General features: G+C 35.1%; 1 long non-coding RNA gene across 1 annotated transcript in view; it reads left to right on the top strand.

Annotated features, from left to right (window-relative positions):
- The first annotated feature begins 292 nt into the window (after positions 1-292).
- Positions 293-22,950, top strand: part of LOC145683396 (uncharacterized) — a 110,069-nt gene continuing 87,411 nt past the window's right edge. The window contains exon 1 of the long non-coding RNA XR_014131078.1: positions 293-416. This is a non-coding gene — a long non-coding RNA (uncharacterized LOC145683396). The remainder of the gene's footprint in view (positions 417-22,950) is intronic.

Raw genomic sequence — 22,950 nt, 5'->3', positions numbered from 1 at the left:
TTGTATGTTGGATAAGTAATACTTTTTATACTGTAGAATATGTATCAGCATGCTTACTTTTCTAAGTATTAAACAACATAGTCATACTTATTTTTCGTTTACTATAAATGTGTCACCGATACAACCTTGTACCCAAGTTTGTTTTTAAAACAATATGAAGAAGTTACTTAGAAGTTAAGTATAAACAGAATGTAGTTAATCCATAATTGACAATAAAAGAAAAATATTTTTTTAGAAATTTTATAAATACAGTAGATCGAGAGGAAATTTGTTTGTAAATTTTTCTTTGTTACAACATCAGGGAACATAAATATGATGAGAATAATACCGCACTTACTTATAACATTCGTAATATCTGATTAGTTTAAAATATACTTAGTATCAAGAAAGTTGATTAGCTTCATTTTGTGAATATGGTAATGATCGATTTTATACTATTTATACAATTATAAATTTTGTAAGTTAATTGCTTAGCATTTAATCACTACTATGCTTAAGACATATACAGTATATTTTAACATTACAAGAATGTATCTGCATTGTATAAGCTTTATATTCTGGTTAGGAATTAATTTTATTAATTGAGTAACAGTCGTATCCAACATGCTTATATGTTTAATCCAAAATATTAGTAGAGACAAATAAGTTAAGTAAGCGTTAATATTATTTGAAGGCCAATAGAATATATTTAGTCGAAAAGAAAAAAATATTTGTCAGAATGTTTAATCGAAGTTTTAAGACGAACGAAAATGAAAAGAAATGAAATTTTCTCACGGTTGTGTAGGTTAGGCTAAAAAAGAACTAAGATGAACAAAGTCACAACAATCTACATGTTAAAATATTAGCATAATGTACCACATGATTAGTATGGTGGATAGAGAAAGAAAATACCTTTGCTCATTGCGCTTCGTGAGACCGAAAACGGTTTATCTAAGTATAAATAATTATATTATTTCACAGTTCTTATATTTTTAAACTGCAAGAGATATACATATTGTATCAGTGGCAAAGACAACTGTAAGAAAGCATAGTGCCACTAAGTAATAACATTACTAAGATATCATATTCGAATTTATAATGGTAAATAAGTTACTATCGTTTAGTTATAATCATTAAGAAGTGAAGAACATTCTAGTAAAGATGATCTTACATTTCCAAAGTTATTACGTAATATTACTTATGCATCTGGTGATTTTGAGGATTTTGTTTTACTAATAATGCCTATTTTCGGACAGCCATAATACAATATATAGCATATGGCATCTGGCGTAATCAATTTGATTTATTGTGCACACGTCATCACCTCTATGTATTTCATATACCTAATAGTAAAGAGTAACAGGTAGAGTATATTGTAATTCTAAGAGGAATCGGAATAGTTTGAAGAACGCAAAGCCCCTGCTCTGGGTTGGCATTTTCTCTGAAATAAACTATGACCTCGCTGAAATGGATATTAAACTGAACAATATAGTGCCATGCAATAATGACAGAGTAGCTATGATTACGAAATAAAAAAAACAAAGAAGCACTGGTGACTCTATATTTATATATTACGATGGTAACAGAAAGAAATATAAATATTCCGTTTATTTTAATTTTCTTCGTGAGAAAAAAAGTGTTATTAGAGGGAAATTATGAATACAATTTACCTAATGCATATTCCGAAGTGTTATATACGTAATACAATTTTGCGTTGCTCTAAGTACGATGATGAATAAAACATTCGTTTATAGTAAATTTTCGCTGAGCATAATTTTGTTTGAAAGCAAATTCTGTAAAATGAAGTAATGAAATAAATTTCCTTGTCTGGGGTAAGTATATATTGACACAGAAGCAGAAAGTCATTATTTAAAAAATCAAATAAAAACAGACAATCGCTTTTCGGATAAAGAGTGTTAAGCTAAAATAGGATATGCTTACGTAACTGCGTACGCATGACACGAATATATATGGTATTGATTTCTTTGGGTGCAAAAGCTAAATATGGTTTACCATCCTACAAACGAACATATTATTCGCACTTTTTTATTTAAAATATCAGCTAGATACATAGAGTATCCATAGTCCATACGCTGTTTAGAAAATACAGAGTCATAATAAATTACATTCAGACATGTTTACAACCCACGAACTTTAGGGTTAATGTACGAAGAAAACAAATTTGTTTAAAGGAACATGAGTGTTATTTTCTGGAATGAGTACACAGCAAGCAGCCATGTATGTTACAGATAAATCATGCTAAGTACATCGTGAGTTGTCCGTAAAATACATGAATTGCGCATAAATGATAAATGTCTGTTTAACATGAATAAACATTCAAGTGTAATAATAACGTGAATTTAATAATAATTTAATCAGCAATGCCAAATCCCCTATTAATCATATATTGTCTTTATATATTGATTCTGCATTAGAGACAGTTATGGATATACATAAACACGAACCTGGCAGAAGGTGAACAAAATAAATAATATAAGTAAGAAGTAGGAACTCTACTGAAAGTGGCACTGTGCTCTTGGGTTTCTCAGGATTCCCCGTTTCCTTCCGATTTCTTCATTCTACAATTTCATTCATTTCCCATCACCACCCTCTCCTTTAGCCTAACTGGCATAAACGTGGGACGTAAAACTGAATGATTTTATTTCCTTTTTTGTGGTGAAAATGGTGTATGAGTAGAGGAAAAATGATCGATCTGGGCCATACCGGGAACATAAGAGGCCAATCCAGGTCTAACCTGATCCGAAGTACTCGATAGTCCAGTGTCGCACAATACGCCAAGACCCACGTACCGTCCAACCATGGAAAATCGAACACCTCGCAAACTCGTTCCCTTTTACTATCTTATTTAAGGGTGTACTCGATCCCTTTTATGAAAACTTTTTCAGCCCCTATTTTAACATAACAGACATAAGTCTATGTAACATAACCCATGACCCACATACCATCCAATCATGGAAAATCGAACACTCGAATACTCATTCTCTTTTACGACCCCATTTTAAGGGTGTATTCGTTCCCTTTTACGAAAACTTTTTTCAACCTCCATTTTATCATCGCAGACATAAGACTATGTAATATAGTCCATGACCCACGTACCATCTAACCATGGAAAATCGAACACCCCGCAAACTCGTTCCCTTTTACGTTCTTATTTAAGGGTGCACTCGTTCCCTTTTATGAAAACTTTTTCAACCCCTATTTTAAAATAGCAGACATAAGACTATGTAACACAGCCCATGGCACACGCAGCATCCAACCATGAAAAATCAAACACCTCAAAAACTCGTTCTCTTTTACGACCCCATTTTAAGGGTGTATTCGTTCCCTCTTATGAGCACTTTTTCAACCCCTATTTTAACATAGCACGAATTACACAGACAACGAACACCTATTTTCGCAACTCGTATATAACATAATAGAGCTAATAAAAGAGTATGGCTTATTTTTTCATCTAGCAAAAATTATATAAGATCATGTAACATAGCATAAAGGCTATCAAACTAATTGGGATGTATTCGTTCCCTTTTACGACCCATAGTTTAACATTGCAGAAATTACTTACGACTATGAACACATTTTGCAACTACTATTCTAACAAAGCACAGAATACGTAACACGGTGAATACAGAGACTACGAAACTAGCAGATCGACAAAAGACAATAAATACATTTAACAACCGACTATTGAACATAGCAGAACTTACGTAAGACTACGAACATAGTAGAGCTAATAAAAGACTACGAACACGTTTTTTAACTCATATTCTAACATAGCAGAAATTATATAAGGCTACGAACAGATTTCTCAACCCCTAAATAAGAACGGTTACGACTAACATTTTAATAATTATTTAGCAGAGCCTAGAGTTGTACTCGTTGTCTTTTATGACCACTTTTCCAACCGCTATTTTAACGTAGCAAAAAAGAAAGTAATACGTAAAACAATGAACACAGACACTACGAACGCACAACAGTACTCCTATGTAACATAGCAAAGACTACAAACATAACAGAGAATAATAGGCTGTACTTGTTCCCTTTTATCAACCCCTATTTTAACAAAGCATAGAATACACAAGAAAGACTGAGGCATTTTTAACATAGCGGGGCAGATAAAAGAGTATAGAATATTTTAATCAATATTTAACATCGGACAGATTACATAAGACTACGCACATGTATTACAAACACATATTAGTATAATAGAGCAGAGATTATGAACCAATAGTAATAGGTCATCAACTGCTACATGTTCCAAAAGAACTGACCATGGAGGTTAAAAGTCAAATATTCAAACCCGAAAAACTTCCAAACGGATCCAAATGTTGAGGTGCTGCTTCACCACTTGAAAACAGGTCATACAATATTACATGTTCCAAAAGTACTGACTATGGAGGTCAAACATCAAATATTAAACCCGAATAACTCATAAACGGAGCCACATATTGAGTTGGTGTTTCCACATTTAGTAATAAGTCAATAACGACTACAAGTCCCAAAAGTAATGATCAACGTGGTCAGAGTTCAAATATTTAAACTCGAGAAACTCGTAGACGGAGCCACACATTGAGGTACAGTTTCAACATTTAGTAACAGGTCATTAAGTATTACATGTCCCAAGTGCACTGACGATCGACGTCAAAGATCAATGTATTTAAACCCAAAAATCAATGTAAATAGAGTTACATATTCAGGAGCAGTTTCCATATTTAGTAATAGGTCATCAATTATTGTATGTCCCAAATGTAGTGACCATGAAAGTCAAAGATCAAATATTTGAACCCGAATATCTCTTAAACCGAACCACATATTGATTTTCTCTTTCCAAATGGAATAAGTCGTAAACGAAGCAACGTATTGAGGTGCTGTTGCCACATTAATAATAGGTCATCAACTGCTGCATGTCTGAGAAGTACTGACAATCGTGGTCAAATGTCAAACACTTTAACCCGAATAACTTGTTTATAGAGTCAAATATTGAAGTAATGTTTCCACATTTGGTAATAGGTCATCATCTAATACAAGTTCAAAAGTACTGACCAACGTGGTCAGAGTTCAAATGTTTATACCCGATTAACACGTAAGCGAAGCAACATATTGAGATTCACTTTGCACATATAGTAACTTCTTCATGTATCGAAGGTGCTCAACATTGAGGTCAGAGGTCAAATATTTAAACCCGAATAATTGTTAAACGGAGCAATATATTCAGGTGCAGTTTGTACATTTAGCAATATGTTATCAACTACTCCATGTCCCAAAATATTGAAAGTGGAGGTCAAATATCAAAAATTTAAACCTGAATATCTCTTAAACCGAGACACACATATTGAAGTGCTTTTTCAACATTTAGTAACCGGAGATATGCTGCTACATGTAACAAAATTACCGATCATAGAAGTCAAAGGGCAAATATTTAAACCGGAATAGCTCGTAAGCGTAGTCACACATTGAGGTGCTGTTTCCACATTTAGTAATATTCATCAACTACTACATGTCCCAAACTGCTGACAATTGAGGTCAAGGGTCATATATTTAAACAGAAATAACTCGTAAACAAAGGCCCATATTGAGATGCAGTTTCAGCAATTAACTACTAGATGTACCAAAAGCACTGACCATCGTGGTCAAAGCTTCATATCTCTAAACCCGAAAAACTTGTAAACGTAGACACATATCGAGGTGAAGTTTCCACATTTAGTAATAAGCCATCCACTGCTGCATGTCCCAAAAGTACTGACCATTGTGATCAAACGTCAAATGCTTAAACCACAATAAGTTGTAAACGAAGCCACATATTGAGATTGTGATTCCACATTCAGTAATAGGTCATCAACTACTACAAGTCCCAAAAGTACTGATCAACGCGGTCACAGTTCAAATATTTATACCAGAATAACTCGAAAATGGCGCGACATACTGAGGTGCAGTTTCCACAATTAGTAACAGTCAGCAACTACTGTATGTCCCGAAAGTACTGACCATTGAGGTCAAAGTGCAAATATTTAAACACGAATCATTTTTAAAGGGAGCAACATATTGAGATGCAGTTTCCATATTTAGCAATATGACAGTAGCTACTGCATGTTCCATAAGTACTGACCATTGAGGTTAAAGTTAAAACATATAAACACAATTAACTATTAAACGGAGCTATATATTCAGGTGCTAATCCAACACTTACTAATAGGTCATTAACTACTACATTTCCAAAGTGTACTGACCATTATGGTAAAATGTATAAAACCAATAACTCGTAAATGAAGCAACGTATTGAAGTGCTTATTCCACATCTAGTAATAGGTCAACAGCTACTGCATGTTCCAAAAGTACTGACCATCGTGGTCAAATGTCAAATACTTAAACCAGAATAACTTGTAAACGGAGCCACATATTGAGGTGCAGTTTCTACATTTAGTAACAATACATCAACTACTACATACCCCAAGACCACTGACAATCGAGGTACAAGGTCAATACATTTAAACCCAAATTACTTGTAAACGGAGCAACATATTGAGCGCAGTTTCAACTTTTATTATTAGGTCATCGACTACTGCATGTTTGAAAAGTACTAAGAATTGTGGTCAAAGGTCAAATATTTAAACCCGAATAACTTGTAAGCGTAGCCACATATTGACGTGCAGTTTCCACATTAAGTAATAGATCATCAACTACTACGTGTCCCAAAAGTACTAACCATGGAGCTCAAAGGTCATTTATTTAAACCCAAATAACTATTAATCGGAGCCATATATTCAGGTGCTGTTTCCACACTTAACAATAGATAATCAACTACTATATGCCCCAAAAGTACTGACCATCTTGGTCAAATGTTTAAATCCGTATAACTTGTAAACGAAGCAACACGTTGAGGTGATGTTCCACATTTAGTAATAGGTCAAGAAGTACTGAATGTTTCAAAAGTACAGACTATGGTGGTAAACATAGCTACATATTGAGGTGCAGTTTCCGTATTCAGTAATAGGTCATCAACTACTACATGTTCCAAAAGTACTAATAAACCTGGTCACAGTTCACATATTTAACCCCGAGTAACTCTTAAACGGAGCAAAATATTTCGGAGGTGTTTCCACATTTAGTAATAAATCATCAACTACTGCGTCTTCCAAAAGTACTAACCATTGAGGTCAAAGGTCAAATATTTAAAACCGATTAACTTGTAAACGGAGGAAAATAATGAGGTTCATTTCCACATTTACTAATAGGTCATCAACTACTGCATATCTCAAAAGTACTGTCCATCTAGGTGAAAGGTCAAATATATAAACTCAATTAACTATTAAACGGAGCCATATATTCACGTGCTGTTTCCACACTTAGTAATAGGTCATCAACTACTACATATCCCAAAAGTACTGACCGTCATGGTGAAAGGCCCAAACGCGAAACACTCTTAAACGGAGCAAAATATTAAGGTGTAGTTTCCACATTTAGTAACAGGACACCAATTAGCTAATGTCCCGAAAGTACTGGCAATTGAGGTAAAAAGTGAAATATTTATACCCGAATAAATCGTAAATGGAGCCACATGTTTAGGTGCAGTTTCCACATTTAGTAATAGGGCATCAACTACTGCATGTCCCAAATTAATGACCATCATATTCAAATGTCAAATACTTAAACACGAATAAGTTGTAAACGTAGCCACATATTGAGGCGCCCTTTACACATTTAGCAATATATCATCAACTACTGCATGTCCCAAAGGCACTGACCTGGAGGTGAAAGTCAAACATTTAAACCCGAATAACTATTAAACGGAGCCATTTATAACAGGTGCTGTTTCCACATTTAGTGATAGTCCATCAACTACTACATGACCCAAAAGTACTTACCTTCATGGTCAAAGGTTTAAATCCGAATAACTCATAAACGGAGATGTATTGTGGTCCTGTTTTCACATTTGGTAATAGGTCATCAACTACTGCGTGGCCCAAATATACTGACCATTGTGTTCAAATGTCAAATACTTAAACACGAATAATATGTTAACGAAGCCACATATTGATGTGGATTTTCCACAGTTAATAATATGTCATCAACTACTTCAAGTTCCAAAAGTACTGATCAACTTCGTCACAGCTCAAATATTTAAACCCGAATAACTCGTAATCGCAGCAACATATTTAGGTGTACTTTCGACATTTAGTAACAGGTCATCAACTACTGCATGTCCCGAAAGTACTTACCATTGAGATCAAAGGTCAGAAATTTATAGCCGAATATCTTGTAAACGGTGGAACATATTTAGGTGCACTTTCCACATTTAGTAATAAGTGATAAACTAATACATGTCCGTAAGTACTTACCATTCAGCTCAATGGTCAAATATTTAAAACCGAATAACTTGTAAACGGAGGAACATATTGAGGTGTAGTTTTCACATTTAGTAATAGGTCTTCAACTACTGCATGTCATAAAAGTAATGACCAATGTAAACTAAATTGATTTATTCAATTTGTACTAAGCAGAAAAAAGCAAAGAAAGTCCATTTTAAGTAGCTCAGCGTTTTTTGTACCTTTTTTAATATTTAAACAAACGGATGGATAAATTTATACCTACCAGAAAAAAGTTATGAGTGAATGAATTTGATTGTCCTCTTTCCTTTTGTATCAAGCTGAAAAAAAGTGAAAAATGAGTAAGTTTGTGTGTCCTACTTTTTATACCGAGCAGGAAGCAATGCGAAGAAGAGCTATTTTAACTAGCACAGTAGTTTATACCTTTTTTCTACCATTTAAATAAGAGAAAGAGTAAATTTGTACTAATCAGAAAAGGCTACGAAGGTTTATTTTAAGTAGCTCAAATGAACGAAGGAATAATTTTGAGTGGCTTATTTACTTTTGTGTCCATGAGGAAAAAGGCGAAGAAGGACCACTCTGAATTGGCATAGAATTTTACACCTTTTTTTACTATTTAAACAAACGAAGTGATACATTTAGATGCACTATTTCCTTTTGTACTAACGAGGAAAAGGGAAGAAGAAAGACCATTCTAACTAGCTAAGAATTTATGTACTATTTGTACTACTCCAATAAACGACAGAGTAACTTTCGGTATTCAATTATATACCATTTTGTACTATTTAATTGAACAAAGGAATAAATTTGTACTGACCAGGGAAAGCGAAAAAATACTATTTTATACCGTTTTCTAAGATTTAAATCAAAAAAATAAATTTGTACTAACCGGGAAAAACGAAGAAGGGTCATTTTAAATAAAAGAGCATTTTATACCTTTTTGTGCTCTTTAAATAAACAAAGGAAAACATTTGAGTGCTCTATTTTATTTTTGCAAGAATCAGAACAAATGCTAAGAAGGTCCATTTTAACTATCTCAATATTTTATACCCTTTTTGTACTATTTAAACAAATGAATAAATAAGTGCGGGTTTCATATTTCCTGCTGTACCAACGACAAGAAAAGCAAAGAAGGGCCATTTTTGACTAGCTTAGATTTGTATAACTTTTATAATATTTAAAGAAAGGAAAGGTTAAATTTGTGTGACTTATTTAGTTTTGGACTAAACAGAAAAAAGCAAAGAAATAAGATTTAAGGAACTAATAATTTTTGTGCTACACAAATAAACTGAGGAATGAATTTGTACTAGCCACAAAAAGCGAAGATAGTCCATTTTCTTATTTCAGAATTTATACCTTTTTGTACTATTTAAACAAACGAAGGCATACATTTGTGTGACTTCTTCAGTTTTGTACCAAAAAGAAACAATGAAGAATTGTTTTTTTAAGTAACTCAGCATGTTATACCTTTTTGTGCCACTCAAACAAACGAAGCAATAAAATTGAGTGGCTTATTTACATTTGTACCAACGGGGAAAAGCGTAGAAGAATCATTTTAAATAGCTCAGTATTTTATAGTTTTTGTACTACACAAAAAAACGAATGAATAAATTTGAGTGGCGTATTTACTTTTGTACCAACGGGGAGAAAAGCGAAGAAGGGTTAGTTTCACTAGCTCAGTATTTTGTACCTGTTGTACTGCACAAATAAACAAAGCACTAAATTTGTACTAAACACAAAAAACCGAAGAAGAACCATTTAAACTAGCTCAGCATTCTGTTTCTTTTTGTGCTATTCAAATAAACGTAGGGTAAAATTTGAGTGACCAATTCAATTTTGAACCATGCAGAAAAAAAATCACCATTATCGAGTTGTGATACAGATAGAAAAGATAGCAACGCATTTTATGTAACCAAACAAAAGCATAGCATTTAAAAGAGGTTAAAACAGACTTGAAACAGCATGTAAACCTTTAGAATCCCATACTTTGCAGACGTTAGAATCCCATCATTTGTTTCTTGGAATAGTTACCTAATAATTAGGAAAAGACATTCTTTATGTCAGAAGCAAACTATAAAGGCTTGAGTGGGATGGAAATTTCACGAATATTTTGTAATTCTTGGAAAAGCATTCCTTGTAAGACGTGTGAATGCCACAAGTTATAATAACATTCGTATGTATTAGCTTCTATATGGCTGTTTAGCAGTATATATATATATATATATATATATATATATATATATATATATATATATATATATATATAGCGGTAAAAGTGTATCTGAAAAGGTAGGGGTCACTAAATAGCAACATGAAGTCAAGCCGTTCTCCTGCTATTGTACGTCTTACATATTGGGGTAAGTCTTACATATTGTGTTTCGAGGTGGGGGTCGGCATCCCCCGTACCTTTACCTATATATATATATATAATTTTCACAACTGAACTTAAAGTATTTTAAATTCAATTCATAAGTTTTTATCTGGTTGCCTGTTTAAATGTACTGTACACATCATGTTTTGTCACTCACATATAAAAATAAAATTAAAGTTGAGCTCAAGTTTAACTAATACCTTAGCTATTGTTACTTATTTTCTAAGCCTCGTCATCGCTACTCCAGTGGTTAGCCTGTGTACCATTGGTGCACAAGGTCTCAGGTTCGACTTTCGTGAGCGAACACAAGGACTTATTTTACCATTTACCATTTACATTTACCATTTTTCATTTGCCTTAGTCGCAGTTCTCCTTTAGCCTAAAGGGCATAAACGTTTAACGTTAAACTAACAACTTCTATTTCGTATTTAACGAGCTTGGCGTACCAGGCACCTCTTTATATATTTACTCTTTGTGTTTACCTGTTCGAAAGACAAATAATTCAAGAAGTACTTTGAGGAATTACAACCAAATTTGGTCAGTACATAGATTGTCGAAAGTTAGGATTCATGTTCGTGGATGGAGAGTTGGAACGGGAAATGCCCAAAAGGATTTACTTACGTGTGCTTAGCGCAGGAGACCCAGGATCGATTTGAGGTTGGAAGCTCATGTGCTTCAGATTCTACTTTAACGTGTAGGCTCATGTTTCATGTTGCAGAAAGTTATAAAATGAATGAAAAGTAGTAAGGTCAGTTATTTATTATTTACAAAGAGATACTTATTCCGACGTAAGTGATATAACATATGGACACAGACAGAAGATTCTATAAATGGGTTATGTTAAAGATGATAATAGAAACTTCTAAAATTAGTAAGCGACCAGTCATGGTAGTGTCCTTTTACCTTTCATAGCCTTTCCCTGTGTTTAATGTTCCACGAATGTGGTGACACTTTTCCAACTTCACTTGAATGTATTTTCTCGAATGTTGGTAGTATTTACGTTGAAAATAGACTAACGTTGTACTGAAGTAAGATCTAGTGATCACTATATATATTACGTGTAGAGATGGGCATGAGCGAGTTTGAGCGAGCTTTGTTTGAAACTCGACTCGACTCTTAACATACATCTTTCAGCTCGACTCGAGAACTCGACTCGGAAAATTTCTTCCAACTCTACTCGAAACTCGACTCGATTTTGGTTCCAATTTGGAGCCGAGTCGAGTCAAAACGAGCCTAATCGAGCAAAATCCTATGTATAGTTTGAAGTACTCTTTTCAATGTTTTAACATTGAAATTATAATTATCAATATTACTACTTCGGCTACAAGTTATTATTATTATTATTATTATTATTATTATTATTATTATTATTATTAGAATGCCGTTTATAAACATGAACGATAATGCTTTGTGTCTTGGGGCATACTTAGTATTTGGAGGGATAAAATTATTTTCACACAGTATTATTCTATGTATTACTATCTTATTATCTAAGTATTATTTCAGATTTCTCCTGGGTGGAGATCACGCTCAGAACTCCAAGAAGCAGTGCCCCTACACATAACGAAGAAACACTACTCTGTAGTAGTTACGTCTAAGAAGCAAGGACATCGTTCATGAGGTTCTGGGTTTGAGTTCCGAAGGAGCAAGTATTTCCACTAGAGCCAAAATGATTTAAAAGTTATAGGGCGCTGGACAAACATGTTCAAAACTGCTTGGCCCAGATTTAGGGTTGTCAACAGCTTGGTTCATTCCTCGAGCCAAACCTAATGCGCAAGAATCGAGAGTTGCCTCAATTCGAGACGAGATTCGAGCCGAGACACATTTTGTAAAATTCCAGTCAAGTCGAGACGGCTTGTAAGAACCTAGACTCCACTCGAATGTCCCAAAAACCTTTGCATGTTTTTTAAAAAAATATTTCGAAGAAACTAATCACTCGGAAACAGCTATATACTTTGAAACTAATTCCATCATTTATTACTTTGATAAGGTACAGAATACGTAAACTTATCGGCAGCAAGCTTTAATTTTCATATCATTTCAGTTAATTAAAACTAATAGGGCTAATTACATGTCTTGATATTTGATAGTACTTTAAATATAATAGCAATGATTAAGTATCTATTCAGATATCTAATTTGTATATAACTGTTGCGTTAAAGTGAACCTTATGTGAGAAATTGGCAGTCAATAGTAATTAAACATAATTGTAACTATCATCTTTTTGTTCCCATGAACGCAAAAGCCCCACATAATAATTTCTGAACTATTTAGTTCCCCAACTAAAGCGTTAAGCATGTCATGAGTAACGGTAAACGCAGGATGTAAGATTTGTTGTCCGTCACATATTGTGATATGGATATAAGACTATTTTACATAGCTTATCATAATAAATGGACCGTTTTTATGCCAAGTAACCTGACTCTAACAAAAACTATTGTTTTCATTCACTTCGAAAAATAGGTATCTTATTAAAAAGATTTTCATAAACAGTAAAATATACAATTATAAATTAGATAGTTTATTTTCATTGCCAGCATGAGAGAATTGTTAATGAGATACTGAACTTTAACTTTCATTATTGGAAAGTTCCATTTTTGAAAACTCACGAATACGATGTTGTCTACCACAAACTTGCTTGGCTGCTGATCGAACCAGGGACCGCACGCATTAGAGTTAAGCACTCTCCACTGAGTCACCGTGGCCCACAATTATAATGCGTTTTAAGGCTTGCAATTAATCCTTTAAAAAACTAACGTTGAAAATAATCAATTTTGATTTGATGTTAATTTCTAATTTAATTATTTACATTTTTAGGAGAAATTTTAATTGATGTTCGTTAATAAAGTTCGTAATGATTATAAAATTAATTGTTACTTTTTAAAATGACAAACCATACATAATGGATATTCAACAAATAGTATTTCAAACATTTCATGAGATCCCTGACCATAACCACTCGGGTGTTTGTGCAGAGGGTGTTAAGTCAAAAAATACACTTTTTGGGAAAATTGATTTGAAAGTTTAAAAAATCGTGCTAAATCAGGATGACGAGTAAACACTACTTTAATATAAGATTTATGAAGAGACATATGTGTACAAACAGTGTGTATTATATCACTAATGTCATGTATTAAGTTTGGTGCTTATAAGAGAACAAAAATGTACCATTTGAAAAATTCTTACTTATCCCGTTTTGCACTTTTGAAAATCAGACCCCTACACCATACTATACAGACACGCACTTTCTATCTGCCTTACACACATACATTTTTGTATCAAACTAAAAAAATATTTGAAGTTACAGTTCTTCAGGCTCTGAAACGTTCCCCATTGTGTCCGGCAAGACATTACGTGCAGTTTTCGCTGTTGTCAGAGATTTGTAAAAATCGTGAAATACATTTGACACAAATGGCGGAAGATCAAGAAGATCTTTCTTCTTTTCGGTGGTTATGGGTACTGGCCCATCATATGTAAAAGTTGGAGTCAGAGTAGAGCTCCTTCCTCTTCTCCTGAAACTAACTTGCTTGAAGTCTTCCTCTTGATTTAAGCTAGTTTTGTAATATATTATTCCCAAATTCTTCTTTTCATAATGAAGCCACTTCATATCCCGCCACGTTATCTTGCAACCACTTTCATCAACTGTACGGAGTTGGAGGGGGCCCTTAAGAAGAGAAGAGAAGTTCAAAAATTCTTCGCGGGACATTTCTTTTACAACAAACTGCTTACTCTTTCCAGCCTGTCTGATAAGTTGCGCCCAATCATGAGGGTGGTCAATACTACCGTTGAATTTCTTCTTTTTCTTTTCTATTAAGCTGTGATCCATGTCGCTCTCCATATGAGTATGTCCTGGTAGTAGAAACTTATGGTCGATAACTTCTAAATGGGGAGAATTTTGCAAAGCAGTCATGCATATTACTGCTACATGGCTGTTCCTGTTTTGTCCACTGCAGGTGTCGGAATACATTGTGACATGTCTGACATCCGGGTTCAAGTAGTGAAGAAGAAATTGGTACAAGCAGGAACCGACATCATTTGCCCCCCTACTAGCTAAACCTTCATGCCATATGAAACAGTAACCTTGGCCATCATCACAATCGTGCACTGTTAGGTTAAAAGTCCATAGTTGCCTCTTATTGAACGCTATTGAATTTTTAACCCTTAATGGCACTACACTTTTCTTATCGTAGTTTGCACTTTCCGGGCCTGCGAGGCCCACGTACACTGTAGTATGAACATGTGAACATGATTTAATGAAGATCGTTTTGAAAGTGTAAAGAATTGATATTTATTTTATATAATGTGTTCATTTTAAATACCGGAAGATATATATATATATATATATATATATATATATATATATATATATATATATATATATACATATATATATAATTCGTAAATTATATAAACAGCAGAATGTACGGTATAATAAACTAAACTTATTTCGAACAGGAAAAGATGCAAATTTTTACGTTACATGAACGCATTTTTGAAAACATATATAGAGTATAAGTTTATTTTAAAAAATATATGTGAATTTAGTAGTTGTGCTCACTGTTACCTTGAAATATCTCTATACATACTGCATATTACATACGTCGCTCACACATAACGAACATATGCTCACTGCATACATTATTCTGATATTTGCAGCATACCACTTTGGTATTCCTGTCTCTAGAACTAGGGCACAAGTGGCATCGTTTCCTTTTCTTTTCTTAAGGCCTTGGTGGCTTATCGCTTTCAATCTTGATACCACATTTTAACAAACTCTCTCTTACAGATCTTCTCAAAGTAGATGACTCAGCTCTTCTCAACATTAGGGGTGTAATCAAATCATAAGCTAGCTCCTTGATTAAAATCCTTCGCTTGTGCTCCTTTTGGATATTCCAAATCGGATTATGATATTTGAAGACAAGATAAGAGTTTAATACTGCTACGTCTAACATATTCATGAAAAAGGCCAAAGGCAATCTTCGAGTCTGTCTTTTGCACGAATATTCTTGCAATTTTTGATCCATCAAATCGACGACTACTTTATTTTTATTGTAGTAGTTGATGATTTCCGGCTTCCTCTTTTGGTGATTATCATTGATCATCGAATTACGATGCATGCTGCTGATGAGAATGTTCATTTTAGAAACATAACTGACCATTGTTACATCATTACAAAAAACAAATTCGGAAGGATAAACACTTCTCTTATGACTAGGTCTTATGATGGGAGGGATGCTCCTGTTGTTAGTTCTAACTGTTCCAACCATTGCTATGTTTCTTGTGAGAAGGTATTCGGCTAAAGGAACGATTGTGAAATAATTGTCTGTTGCTTTGTTACGTCCTTGACATTGACTGAGGGAAGACACCAAACGCTTGACAACTTCGGCTGCTAGACCTTTTTGAACTGGTTCACCAATTTTTCTGACACAATAGAAATATCCGTCAAAAGCATAGCCAGATTTAGCATCGAACATCCAAAACACTTTCATTCCTTATTTTGCGGTTTTTTAGGCATGTATTGAGTAAAAAGGGATTTTGTTCATCAATTGTTAGTGATTCGCTAGGAATAACAACTTTTTACATTTTCTTAAGAAACAGTTCCACACATAGGACGCATGCGCATCTTTCTCAGTCTTTTTACGAAACTCTCGTGTTCTCTTATCATCTAGGCGTAAGCAGCTCAAAATACATTTAAATCTGTTGACAGACATTGTATCGTTCAAATGCGAGTTCGAGTCGGAACTTTGAAACAGTTCTCTGACTGATACATTTCCAATTTTTCTCGACGCCAGCCAAAAGTAGAAGTCCTAAAAACGCTAACATTTCTTCTTTGTCTACTTCTCACCATTTCTTACGAACCTCAGCTGCTTCTCGTCTTGCTTTCAAATCAGAACACAACACAATTTCTTCCAAAATGTCATGTGTAATGAACAAATCAAACGCAGCGCGAGGAGAATGAGCAAATGTTCCCTGCCGTGGTACAGGAGCTGGACATATAATATTGTGAGATCTAGTCTGAGATCGTTTGCCAGGAGAAGTTGACCAAGAACGTCCGTCTTTTGAACGCAATTCTGCACTTACAATATTCGATGTTCCGTTACTTGCCTCTGCATCAGAGTCATTTTTGTTGGCACTTTCACTTGTATCTGAGTTCTCGCTATTTTCTATGAGTATCATTACGAACATTCGAATCCTCACCACCATTGTCGTCACCACTGGTCAACCAGAGACTAGTATCGCTTTCGTCCACTTATTCTAACATCAGTCTAATATTTTACATTTCCGATACACTAGCCATACTTATAAATCACAGTAATGAATAGCACTTATTGAATATACCTACACCAACCTTATGCAGTAAAATTACATTTAGAAAGCGGTAACCCTTTTATATTCTAAAAGCTACTCAGGATTCTATCGCAAATTATTCTAAAAATCTTTGCAAGACCTATTTTCAAACACATAATGATATAAACTGCTATTTGCGTGCGTAAATAAAAGTAATGTATTTATTTCCTAAATATTAGAGTATTATAATATCAAACAATAACTTTCGTTTTCAACAAATTGGGAAAGAAATGTGATGCCATGTAGTAGTTATAAGTAAAACTATGAATTATTATATTTACTTCAACAATTTGAAGGAAATGAGGAAGAAAGGCAGAGCATGTACACAAAATATTGAATAATTTGAGTTCGGGTCTACAAGGCCCGGATTGTGCAAAAGCGGGGTATATACGGAAAATATGTCTAAGTTCAAAAATTTAAAATTACAAAACGGAAAGGATATCACCATAACAGCTTTGAATATTCAACTGATGATGTCAAAAAGACTTAGCCTCATACATATATATTTATGAAACTTTGAGCCGAAAATAATATCTTCCGGGCCTCCCAGGCCCGGATTGTGCCAATAAGGGTTAACCAAAGGTGTCGGTAGGCATTGCTGCATGTCAAAAGTTACGGTTTTCTTTCCTCGATCGTGTTTGGATAGTTCCTTGTCTCTAGCTTTAGCCTGGTAGGCCAGCTCAGCTTGCCTATGATGTTCATTTAGTTGTGTTTTTGAATCTTCATCACCGGTTGCTTTTATCCGCAATGACAACCTGTCGCACAATTGACATGTATCCGCATGTGGTTTCTTGATTTTTAAACTCATTTCGCGAAACTCTTTTTCAAAAAGGGACCGACTCACAGGAGATCCCTTGCAGATTCTTTTGTACTCGTCATAAAGCTCCGAAATGGTGAGATATGATGGCAAGTATCTTCTGTCCGAATCTTTCCGTGAGCAATGGCTCTCATATTTAAGAACAGCTTGTAGATGTTTTCGAACTTCCTGCACTTCCTCTTCAGATTTTGCATTATCAGGCTTGTGGACACCCCTTGCATCCGGAGCAACTATGACCGAAATACTGGATCGTTTCTTTTGAATTACGGTTTCAATGAACTTCTTTGTTTCGCCAAACATCTTCATAAAGCAGCCTTTAAAAACCTTTTTTCTTTCTCCATTTACATCGACATGATATGAAACTGTAATTTGACGGAAATGTTGCTTCAGTTCCAAAAAAAAAATAAATATGTAGACTGATCATAAGGTGTGATATAGGTAGTACCATCTGTTGGTCAGCAGCGGCGTCACTATTAAAAAGGTATAAGGTTTACGCCCGTGTGACTTACCCAATTCCGCACACAAGAACGGATTCTGCTTAGGGAAAAGGGGCGACTTAGCCCACTTTGCACACACACATTTGGGACAAACTGTGAGGGTAAAGAGTGCTAAGTCAGTTCAAACTTGACTTACAACTCTTTGCACAACCGTATTCGAAATTTACTGAACTACCTCATAAAACACAAGTTACTAACTTCGGTACATATTCGAATTTGACTTAGCCTCTTATACACATGTGTAGAGAAAAAAAATCTCTTTCCAGTGATAGTAAAAACTCAAAAATGGAATTTTGTGACTTAACACCCTCTGCACAAACACCCGAGCATTAATTTTTAGGTTTTATAAAATGAACATTTGAAATCAATTTGTTCCTCTGAGTGTCCCCTTAAAGAAGGGAAATACCAGTTGCTGGCGCGCTAATGTCTTGGAGGACAACGAGATATTTCTGTTGTTTAACCGCGGGATTGTTTGAGATTTACTACCTTTCAATTTTTCTCTCTTTCCAAAGCAGAGTGCTTTCACCGCGTGTCTAGTAATCTGCTAAAATAAGAAAACGGTACAAAAGGGACTAATGGTGATCTTTAGTGTATTATCCGCAATATACTTTTTTTTTAAATTAACTGCTTCTATCTCTAACCTAAAAAACAAAAGTAAACAGGAAGTGTATACCGGTATATAAGCTCCTCTCTTGAGATTTTAATAGTCTTGAGATTTAAGAGAAGCAATGCCAGCTTCAAGAGAATAAAAGCTTTTCTATTGTGTTGTGTTCGCCTCACATCACTGTTCTTGAAGAGACAAGTATGACATAAATTTGTTATTTCTCATTAGCACAATAAATAATACTTGAAACCTATATACAAAACAATGCAGTGCATTCGAAATGTTTTTATATATTTGGTCTAGGAATTAATTCGTGCGGTTGGTACGCACACATTGAAGCTGTAGTACAAACACAAAATACATAGATATCTTAAGAAATATATTGTCCATCGCTAACCACTACTTTCGCCCATCTGTCAGGCAAGGTACGGATTCCGTGGCGAAAGAAGTCCTCATCCTTGGAAGCGATCCAGTCAGAGACCCATGTTTCGATATCTTCTGAAGAAGTAAACCGCTGTCCAATCAAATCGTTGTTCATGCAAGCGAACAAGTAGTAGTCCGAAGGAGCAATGTCTGGTGAATACGGCGGGTGGGGTAAAACTTCCCATCCGACATTTTCTAAATAGGTTTGGCCGGTTTTGCGACATGTGGGCGAGCGTTATCATGTTGAACAATAAGTTTATCATGTCTGTTCTCCCATTCTGGTCGTGTTCTGGCCAGAGCTTGCTTCAAACGCATTAATTGTCGTCGATAACGTTCTCCATTCATAGTTTCACCCGGTTGCAGCAGCTCATAGTACACCACACCTTTCATATCCCACCATATGCACAGCATAACCTTTGCACAGTGAATATCTCGTTTTGGTTGTGATGGACCTGGTTCACCTGGTTTCACCCAGGCCTTTTTTCGTTTAGGGTTCTCGTAATGGATCCACTTCTCATCACCCGTAATAATTCGAAGCAGAAACCCCTTTCTGCTCTGTCGTTGAAGCAGCAATTCGCAAATGATTTTTCGTCTTTCAACGTCTCTGTCTTTCAATTCATGTGGAACCCAATGTGACATCTTTTGAATCATTCCCATGGCTTTCAAGCGTTTGGAGACTGTTGTTTGATCAACGCCTAATGCTGCTGCAAGTTGTTTCTGCGTTTGACACGAATCCTGCTCGAGCAATGCTGTCAATTCTTCGTCTTGAAATTTTTTTGGTTGTCCAGCTCGCTCTTGGTCTGCCAAGCTGAAATCACCACTTCTAAACCGTGCAAACCGCTTCTGACACGTTCGCTCAGCTAGAGCATGGTCACCATACACTTCCACCAGAATACGATGACTTTCAGTCGCACTTTTCTGCAGCAGGACACCCCGCAAAAACACTTTATCAGGCACAAATTGCGCCATGTTCACTTAACTACAAACTGGTGTTGTTGACGCTTTAATCCACTGCGCTATACTACGAACGATACGCGATGACAGGGGTTTGCAACACATGTGCGGCTACACGGAACTGTGTGACGCTCCGTTAGTTGCGCCATCTCTTTTCCACCCGCACGAATTAATTTCTAGACCAAATATATTAGCAGGGGTGTTGTATATTTTTGTTACACACCAGAATTTCTAACATCACAATTATTGGGTATTCACATTTTCATACTAAGAAGATCTTGAAACCAACTTTCACTTTATTTAGTATTATTGTATAAGTATTAAACCGCTTACTTTCCAGAATTATCATATGAAAACAACTATTAATAATTTTATAAGCAGAGCAAAATATGAAATTTCATTTTTAAAACATACCGCTCACAACGATAAGAATAATAATCCTAATATCTCATGGTGTGTTGAATCGAGAGAGCATGCTTTAATACTTCAAAGTATATATAATAATATTTTCATATTTAGTAAAAATCTTCATATTTTCTATATTGTTTGCCTAAACATATCTCTAGCTTCTTTGAGCTCGGTGACCTTGAATCAACTTAAAGGATAGGAGCACTTCCCCTCTCATATATACCGTACGTCTATCTAAGATTTTGAATGTGATCTAAAGAAAGAAAGAAACAAAATTAGCAGGCGAAAACTGGTTGTTGTACCATTCGACTCAACCGGTACGTGTGTATGGTGTGGGAGACCCGGGTTCGATTCCCAACGGGAGCTCATGTTTTTCGGATTCCACCTTAATCTTTAGGTCCCATCTCGTTGCCTCGCAGCTGAAAGGGACGAAAAACTCAATATGAACTCAACCGGTGTGTGTGTATGTTTATTCGTCTAACTGTTTCATGTTAATACTAGAAGGTAACATCATTTTTTAAAAGGTACCTCATTTCGAAAGGTCTACCATAGCTGGAAAATTGTGGACGCGCAATCTTTTAGCATTTAGCATTATCATGGGTTTTATCACTAATATTCGCATTGTTCTTAAAGATTATACATAAAAATATAGATAATCCTCTGTATCCTAAGAGAAAACTGGAAACTGGAACTGCGCTCTATAATAAGAAGTTTTCCTCCTTTACTGGCAAATCATAAAACACGAACATATATAGTTACATAAAATCATGAGTATTCAAAAGAGTTTGCGCAATTTGTACTTCCAACAAACTCCCCAATATTTGCATTGGCTAAGTAGTGTAAAAACATTAGATTTACATGTTTCATTGTTCAGAATATTCTTGTTTATATGTCTGGTTGAATCAACATATACATGCAATTTCAAAAGACATGCATACATTAAATTCATAGAAGATAGGCAAAGAAATCTCAGTATTAATTTTAAATTTCGAAATGTTTTGAAAACTACAGAAAAATGGGATTGCGGCAGGTAAGCATCAAAACATCAAAATTTCACAAGGCATACAATATTTCTAGTATTGAAAGTTGGACAACTCTAAAGCCAGAAAAATATTGGCTCATTATCTATCTGAAGTCCAAGTTTCAGTTTCTTTTTGTTATAACATGTGACATTTGCTGCAAGGTAATTAAAATCTTGCTAACATCCTACATTTTTATTTATTACTATGTATTTTTATATTACTAATCGTACATTTTGTCTCGACTCGAAATTCGAGACGTCTCGTTTTTAGTTTCGAGTCGAGTCAAGACAAAATCCGTCGAGTCGAGACAGGAATATGTTTTCGAGTCTAGACAGCGTTTTCTCGAGACCAGGACAGACAGTATTAAATTTCGACTCGACTAGACTCGTGCGCATCCCTACCGAGAAATGAGCTGAGTCAACAGCCCATCCCGAAAGAGTCAACTGAGAAGTGAGCTGATGGATTACCCCAATCGAGACTCTCGAGCTTATCAGTCAGTGGAAGCAAGCCGAACCGGTTGACATCATTATCCAGGTTGAGATTGTGCTTGGGCTCGAAAATTCGATCACAACACTAAAAGTATTCCATATTACTGCTTACATTTCTCATAGCTTTCACTTTCCAGTCTAATCACATAATCAAACCATGTTTTCAAAACGAGCTAAAACAAGTTAAACGAGCGAGATATTTAAGAGACTCAACTCGACTCGAAACTCGACCTCAAAAACAGTGACTAGACTCTCGAAAATTACCTTTGACTCGAATCGAAACTTGATTCGTATTAAAGTTGAGTTGAGTTTTAGCTCGACTCGTGTCCATTCCTAATTTCGTCGCACGATCTCACTTGACTTTAGCGTTTCAAACGACCTTGTCACTTCCTAAGCTCTGAATGAGATGTAAAGTTTCCAAAATTCTTCCATCGTTCCTAAACATGAAGAGATGATATGATGCTTGTATTTTAAGTTTCAACGAACAATGCATAGACGGAAGTGAGACAGTTCTTGGAAATTGCTTTTCATTGTCACAAAGTGGCAGCATTTTTGCTCATGGTTTTGTTGTCCTATCGAAGAATGGTATGAATTAATGTATGAAGCGCGGTCCCGGTTTCCGGTGGAGGCACGTGGTCGAAAAAGTATAAAACGCTCTTTCAGGCCAGCCATCCTGAATGAGGCTTTCCTGAGTTTT

Source organism: Thermobia domestica, chromosome 4 (assembly GCF_964235325.1).
Source record: "Thermobia domestica chromosome 4, izTheDome1.hap1.1, whole genome shotgun sequence".
Taxonomy (NCBI): Eukaryota; Metazoa; Arthropoda; class Insecta; order Zygentoma; family Lepismatidae; genus Thermobia; species Thermobia domestica.
This window is presented reverse-complemented; position numbering and strand designations above follow the sequence as displayed.